The sequence below is a fragment of the Macrotis lagotis genome, chromosome 3, assembly GCF_037893015.1.
Source record: "Macrotis lagotis isolate mMagLag1 chromosome 3, bilby.v1.9.chrom.fasta, whole genome shotgun sequence".
NCBI classification, from domain to species: domain Eukaryota; kingdom Metazoa; phylum Chordata; class Mammalia; order Peramelemorphia; family Peramelidae; genus Macrotis; species Macrotis lagotis.
Window position 1 is genome coordinate 112601784 of NC_133660.1, and position 7822 is coordinate 112609605.

At 38.3% G+C, this 7822-nt stretch overlaps 1 non-coding gene across 1 annotated transcript; it reads right to left on the reverse strand.

Annotated features, from left to right (window-relative positions):
- Positions 1-1693: 1693 nt before the first annotated feature.
- LOC141519817 (U6 spliceosomal RNA) lies at positions 1694-1799 on the reverse strand. The gene has a single exon (XR_012477452.1). It is a non-coding gene; the product is annotated as a U6 spliceosomal RNA (small nuclear RNA).
- Between the last annotated feature and the right edge of the window lie 6023 nt (positions 1800-7822).

A 7822-nucleotide genomic window follows, 5' to 3' on the forward strand; every position in this document is an offset into this window, starting at 1 on the left:
GCTGTTCTCAAGGGCCTCACTGTCTAATGGGGGGACTATGGGTAAATTGAAGAAAACTAACCAAGAGAAGGAGGGCATTGGCTTAAGAAAAGAGGGGACCTGAGACCAGTAAGCCAGAGAGCCTAGGAGTCAGAGATGAGTAGAGAAAGTTGCAGTGTGTGGCTCCCATGGGTGCAGTTTTAAACTCAAGGTGGGGGGCTGCACTGGGACTTTTGGGACACCCTAGGCAGCTGCTTTTACTCATATTTCTATAAATTATATATTTTTAATACCTCCATTTGCCATTTTTCATTTATGTATCAGAATTAATAGAATGATAATCCCAAGAAGTAAAAGACATCAGCAATAATAGTAATAATTGGTGTTAATATAGTGGCTTAAGTTTTTCCAAGTCCCTTCCATTTATTCTCTCATTTGAGCCTCCAAATACCATGTGGAAGGTATTACCCTCATTTTAAATGTAAGAATTATGGGGCTTCAAGAGCTTTGAGAGATGGTATTGAAGGCAGGTTCTAAAGCTGGGTTTCCTGACTCTAAACATTCTATCCACTGGGTTTTCCTGACATGTCCCTTAATAAAATAATAGAAAATTCTACTGGAAACAATAAAAGTAGCTAACATGCACCTAATTTTTAAAGTTTTTCAAAGTGCCTTTGTCACATGTAACACCAAAACAACCCTCTGAGGAGAGGTATTGTTATTATCCCTATTTTACAGTTGTAAAAACTTAATCCAGAAAAGTTAAATGACTTGTCCAGGATCACACACAGTATCTGCAGCACGATTTGAACTCCAATCTTTCTGATTCTAATTCTACTGCTTTAGCCACTGGCCCATCTAAGCAACCTCATAATGAAGCATAATGGCATACTGGGATGAATGAAACTGAATTAGAAGATCATTGAGGAAACAACATTCTATTTGGTAGACCAGTCTCATGCCATATTCCATAATACATTCTTTTTGTTTTAGGTCTTTTTTGTTTTTTTGCAAGGTAATGGGGTTAAGTGGCTTGCCCAAGGCTACACAGCTAGGTAATTATTAAGTGTCTGAGGCCCGATTTGAACTCAGGTACTCCTGACTCCAGTGTTCTATCCACTGTGCCACCTAGCTGTCCCTCCCCAATATATTCTTAACAGACACATCCCTAATATTAATATATCATTAAAAAATTAGAAAGGAAACAAATCAATGTTTGTAGTATGGGTAGGAGAATGTATCCTTAATTAAACAAAAGCTAGAGACCATTACTATGGAAAAAATAGATGACTTTGATTACTTGATATTGAAAATCTACACAAACATTAATTAAAACATCTAAGTTAAAAAGGAGAAAGCAGTCAAATGGAAAAAAAAATTTGTAACAAATTTTTCAGATTTCCAAGATGTACAAATATATGTGTATACACACACACACACACACACACACACACACAATTGATGTGCATATAACACATATATGGGATAATTTTGTCCAGTGATTTTCAGTCATGTCCAGCCCCATTTGGGATTTTCTTGACAAAGTTACTGGAGTGGTTTGCTATTTCCTTCTTCAGCTCATTTTACAGAAGTGGAAACTAAGGTAAACAATTATTGATTTGCCCAGGTTCATACAACTAGTAAATATTATGGTCAGATTTGAACACCAGATCTATGGCTATCTAGCAACCCCAATATATATAAGTACATGTACACATATTTGGAACGCTTCATGAATTTGCGTGTCATCCTTGCACAGGGGCCATGCTAATCTTCTCTGTATATTCCAATTTTAGTATATGTGCTGCCTAAGTGAGCACTACATATATTTGTATGTAGGTATGATCAAGTCATTCCCAGACAGATAAATGAGCAGACAGTTCTCAAAAGAAGAATTTCAAACTACTAATAACCATGTTGGTTTTTAACTAAACCATTAAATGCCATGAAGTTTACTTAGATGGACTAATGCAAAGTAAAGTAAACAGAGCCAACACTACAGTACACAAAGTGATTGCAACTATGTAAATAGAACAATAACCACAAAACCTAAAGTGAATGTTACAAAACTACAAAGAACAAGTATGGCCCCAAAGAAGACATAAGAGGACAACATCATCCCAATCCTTTTCAGAAGTTAGAGGTCCAATAGTGTGGAACACAGCACATATTTTCAGACATTTTTATGTAAATAAATAAATAAAAATAAAGCATTTAGCTAACACTTCACACTGTTTTAAGTGCTGGGAGTACAAACAGAAAAAGTAAGACAGTCCCTGCTTTTGAGAAGTTCATATTCTAGTAATGGAGACAGCATATATGGAAAGTTTCAGCTGCAAATCATATGGAAAAGTTGTATGATCTTAGGATACAACAGGAAATCAAACATTAATGCCTTTTCTTTAATATCATTTCCACTAAATTTACATCTAAATCCCAACAGTTTCTGATTCAGACCACTTGCCAATGCCAAGGACTTTGGTGTTAAGAACTTTCTGCGTCTAAAGTAACTGGCTAAAGCATCTGGAGAGTAGTGCAAGGATGACACTGAGGACACCTAGGCTACCTTGCCAACTCTCTGGGTAGTAGATAGTTGGAAGTCAATGGGGCTCCATGGCCCCTCCTCCAGGGCATCCTCCTCTTGCATTCTGCCTGGGAGGATTGGCAAAAAACTGGCAGCAGGACTGGTGGGTGGTATGCTCCTGGGCTAGCTGCCTGTTGTTGGCATTCTGACAGGTGTTATTGATCTGCCCTCCCTACACAATTGTAGTGGTCAATTTGTTTATTTTTCTTCTTCTTTCTCCCCTTTTAAAAGCATCTTTTATAAGGGATGATTCCCTGGAAGGAAAAGGGACATTTTGGTAATGTAAAAAACAGAAGTATAGGAATAAAATTATTTTTAAAAGAATATAATTGATCCTAAGAGGGAAAAACATTCAGATTAACTAGAAATATAGTGAAGGATATGAGACATTTTCACTGGTTGCTCCTTGTAACTAGGATTCAACCTCCTGTGTTCATTCTACAAGCTTCCTTGGCTTCCTTCAAGTCTTCTATCTTTTGGGAGGTCTCCCCAGGGTTTTTTCTCTGGGACTATCTACAATTTCTCCTGTATATATGTTGTGTGTAGACCATCTGTATGTTGTCTGTCCCATTTGACTGTGAGATTTTTTTCTAAAAGCAAAGACTAGTTTGCCTTTATTTGTATATTCATACTTAACAGAGCCTCTAGCATGTATATAATAGGTGCTTGCAAGTGGCAAAACAAAATTTGAGAGAAAGCTACCTTACTGTTTTAGATTACTGCTCTGGTTGTTCTGGCCAATTTTCATATTTTCTATATTGATATATATATAGAGGTCATAACTAACCACCCCAAGAAAACATCCCTGAAAAAAAGTAAGAAAAAGCAATGGAATGTGATTGCACAACACTGTTTTTAGCTGGTGATGAGCTGGTTGTCTTAAAAATTGGATTCACCCCCCAATAAAAGAAATGAAAAGTGAATGGCTTCATTTGAAACAGAAAAATGAATTATTTTAGTACAAGTTTATGGGCCTACTTTTTCCAAGGCAGATGTGCACAGATGCTGCCAAAAATAGGAACTAGCTTGTTCATCAGTGTTACCCAAATTCTTCAAGTCTTGGCACAGAGGAAAAAAGGCCCTCATTTATTTGGCACGTGTCGGAAATGGCAATCAAGAAAACATGGAAACACTTCTTTAGCATTGGCTGGCTGACTTGTCAGTCCTTTAAAGTCTTAGTTTTTCATGGAAACAAAGTAAAGACTGAGAGATTGCTTTCTGTGGGGGGGGGTAAGATTGGGGAAAAATTGTAAAACTCAAATAAAATCTTTAATAAAAGTTAAAATTTAAAAAATAAAGTCTTAGTTTTTATTCCTTCTTAATATATTTATTTAAATCTCCAACTGACCACTTGACCTTTGTCAGTCCTTTAGTCTTAGTTTTTATTCCTTCTTAATATGTTTATGTAAATCTCCTACTGACCACTCGACCTTTCATATCCAAACTGTTTGATATTTCTTTTTCTGAGGCATTGTCTTTAGCTGAACTTTTTTTTAGCTGTGCTTTATCCTTCATACCCAGATATGATGAGCACTTTGAGGGTTGTTGATTGGCTTTTATTCCATCACAAGTAGCCATGATTCGGGCTGGAGCCTTTCCCCTTGTGACCAGTCACCTGCACCTTCCAGACTGTTGGCCAGTATCAAGGGTGCCATCTGTTTGCCACTTGGTCCAATGCTAATTTGATTATAGAGGAACCAAACACACCAAACCTCAATTAAGAAAAACAGATTTAGATCACTGGCTCTGATATTAGCTAGCTGTGGTAAGCCTGGGCCTGTGACCTAAGCTCTTCAGAGTCCGTCTGTCCAACGCCTAAATCCCTTAATTTCACAGTGCTGTTATCAGGATCAAATTAAATGATGCCAAACCTTTGGCAAGTTGCTATACTGTCAGCTCTTATTTAGCTTTGTGACCTTGGGCAAATCATGCTGCCTTTCTGCACCTCAGCGGCTATAAAATGGGGATATTGCCCATTTCATGGAATGAAAGGAAAATGAAAACTTTTATAAACGTGAATTCGTGTTATCTTCTATATTTTCTTGATGATATTCTTGGCAGCCATTGCTAACATCGGAATAAAATCGTGAAGAATTAAAATAATGGTAGTGTGATGGAGATGGCCCTAAACGAGGAGGGGGGCTTCATGTATGTCCTGACGTGGCACAAATTGTTTTATTTTTGCAATCTCTACGACAAGGGCTTCAGTTGAAGCGTGAGGTGATGGTTGGAATGAAAGGAACTGGCTTGTCAGGGCGGCTCTGCCAGCCCTCCTCACTTCGGAAGTAGCCGGGCCCGGGGCCGGGGCCTCTTCCAGGCTTCCTCCGGCTCCCGGGATCTGCCAGCCCTGGTGGCGGTGGTGGACCTTGGACCCTCTTGAGGGTTTCTTGGAAAGGAGGGTTCGCCACGTCTTTCTCCTGTTCATTTTAAAGATGAAGAATCGGAGGCCCCCAGGACGCAGCGACACAGCGGAGATGGGGCCTCTGGGAGGGCTTGGGCCAGGGCACCCCCAGTGCCCAGGCTGGGCCTCGTGGAGACATGGAAGGTGGCGGAGGTCTGAGGAGGCGCCGTGGGAGGGCCGCAGAGCACGTGTCTCAGAAGGGAAGGCTTGTCCTAAGTCACCTAACCCCGTTGCCTCAAATTCATTATTTTGAGAAAGAGTGCACAGGTTTTGCCAGAATGTCAGAGTTCGTGACACAAGAAAAGGTTAAGAACACTTGCTAGAAAACGTTGAGTTTGGTGGTGAAAAACTAATCCTTTTTTCCCTTTCATTAATTTGTCTCTCCCACTATGTCCCCCTCTCAAATTTTTAATAGTTAAAATTTTTTGAAAAGAAAGGAAAAATAAAGTTTTTAACGTATGCATATGTAGCCCAGCAAAGCATACTTCCATATTGCCACCTCCAAAAAAAGACTGTCTCTTTGCATTTTAAGTTCATCACCTCTTCATTCTTTTGGACTTGTGGTTTGTCATGGCATTAATCAGAAAAAATCCAAATTAAAGGGATTTGGTTTAAAGCCAGGGGAGCAGTAGGAAACAGGTATCTGCTATGAACAACTTTTTCTTTTCTTTTTTTTCTTATTAAAGGTATTGTTCGAGTTTTACAATTTTCCCCCAATCTTGCTTCCCTCCCCCCATCCCCCACGGAAAGCACTCTGTCAGTCTTTACTTTGTTTCCATGTTGTACCTTGATCCAAATTGGGTGTGATGAGAGAGAAATCATATCCTTAAGGAGGAAACAAAATGTGAACAACTTTTTCAATAGCTTTGAACAGTAAAAAGGAAAGGATGAAAGAACAACTGTATGAACCGGAGGGACAAAGGGAAAGCTCATATATCCTCTCTGGAAAATGATGTGCTCACTTCTATGGGCTGGATAGGGCGCATCAAGTGAATCAAGTAGAGGAGAGGCTTGGAGGTGAGAAGGCCTGAGTTTAAATTCTCTTCAGTTATTTACCAGCTGGATGACCCTAGGCAAACAACTTAACTTTTTAGTTACTTTTTTTAATAGGTAAAGGAAATGATAGCAGTACCAACATCCCTGGGCTTTTGTGAGAGAGCACACTATTGAACTTTGCAAACTCAGCTGTTATTATTTAATATGTATTCATGAAAAGGGGGGCTCTGTGCAAATGTAATAGAAAAATAAGACCATTTTTCTTCTTCCTGAGAACAAGGAGGTTCTCCATTAAGTCATTCTGCCTATTTTCTAGACTTCCAGGAAATTCTGGTAAGAAAAGCAAGTAAGTACAATAAACCTAGATTCCATTTGATGATGATGTTTGTCCTTTGTTCTCTAAGAAGACCACAGCATCAAGGAGGTGCTGCTATGACTAGTGCATGAATTGGATTTGAGTGGGGGGTGTTAGGGGGGAGCCTCACTTTCTCCTCCAGAGCCATCTGGGTCCAGTGGCCAGATAGGAATCAGGACAATTGGAGATAGCCCTGGATGGAGGCAGTCAGGGTTACATGACTTGTACAAACAGCTTGTTAGTGTCTAAGCGGAATTTGAACCCAGGTCCTCCAGACTTTATGGCTGTTGCCCTTTCAGGAATCACCATTTAACAGTGAAAACTAAACAATAGTTTGGCAAAATTGAAATTAGACCAACACCTCATACCTTACATCAAAATAAGCTCCAAGAAAAATAGGACTTAGATATAAAAAAAGTAACATCACAAAGATTTTAGAGAAGCAAGGAAGACAGATGTGTATTTAGGGGAAGAGTTCATGACAATATTCATGACAAGGGACAAGATCACAAAAAATGAAATGATAATTTTGATTATATACAACTTAATAGTTTTGACATAAACTTAATGTAGTAAAAATTAGAAGGGAAATTAGTAACAGGGGGAAAAAATCTTTGCAAATATAAAAGCCTCATAGCCAAGATTTTCAAACATGGCTAATGTGATCATTCATTTTGCTGAACTATACTATAGATTATAAATAAAAGTAAATATCAACTTTTAAAATTCAAATAGAAATTTTTTTATCATCTGTCTCTCCCACTGTCATCCTACCTCCCTGATATGAGCAATGTAAAAAAAAAATGAATGAATGCATACATGAAGCCTTAAGTATACTTGTTCATAAGTTCCCAAAACAAATTTCCACATTAGCTATATCTGAAAATGTCTTTTTTTCTTTATTTAAGTGAATTACTTTTCTGTCAGGAGATAAATGACATTTCTTCAGGCCTTTGGACTAATGGTTTACCGTTGCATTGATCAGAATTCTAAAGGCTTTCAAAATTCTTTTTTTCTATAATGTCATTATCATTGTTAAATTGTTTTCCTAGTTCCTAGTTCTCTTATTAGTTCTTAGAAGTCTCCCCAGATCTCTCTAAAAGTATCCATTTCATCATTTCTTATGGAATAATAATATCATATTACTTTCACATGCCATATCTTTATTCATTTCCCAATAGAACGAATGAATGAACAAGTGAATGAAGCAATTATTAAGAGGATTCTGTACTAAGAACTGGACATCAAATAGGAAAGACAATCCTCATTTACTAGGAGCTCACATTCTGATAGGGAGGCAGCAAATAAGGGAGGTCTCAGTCACAAGTCAGATGGAAAGGTCCCATGGTCCTTACTCAGCAGTGGCAAAGATGCATCTTAGTTTCTGATTTTTTGGCTACTATGTAAAGAAATGCTGTAAATATGTCTGAACATCCAAATTGCTTTCCAGAATTGCTGGTTCACTCAATGATGTCACAAGTTAATGCTCTAGTGTTCCCAGCAATCC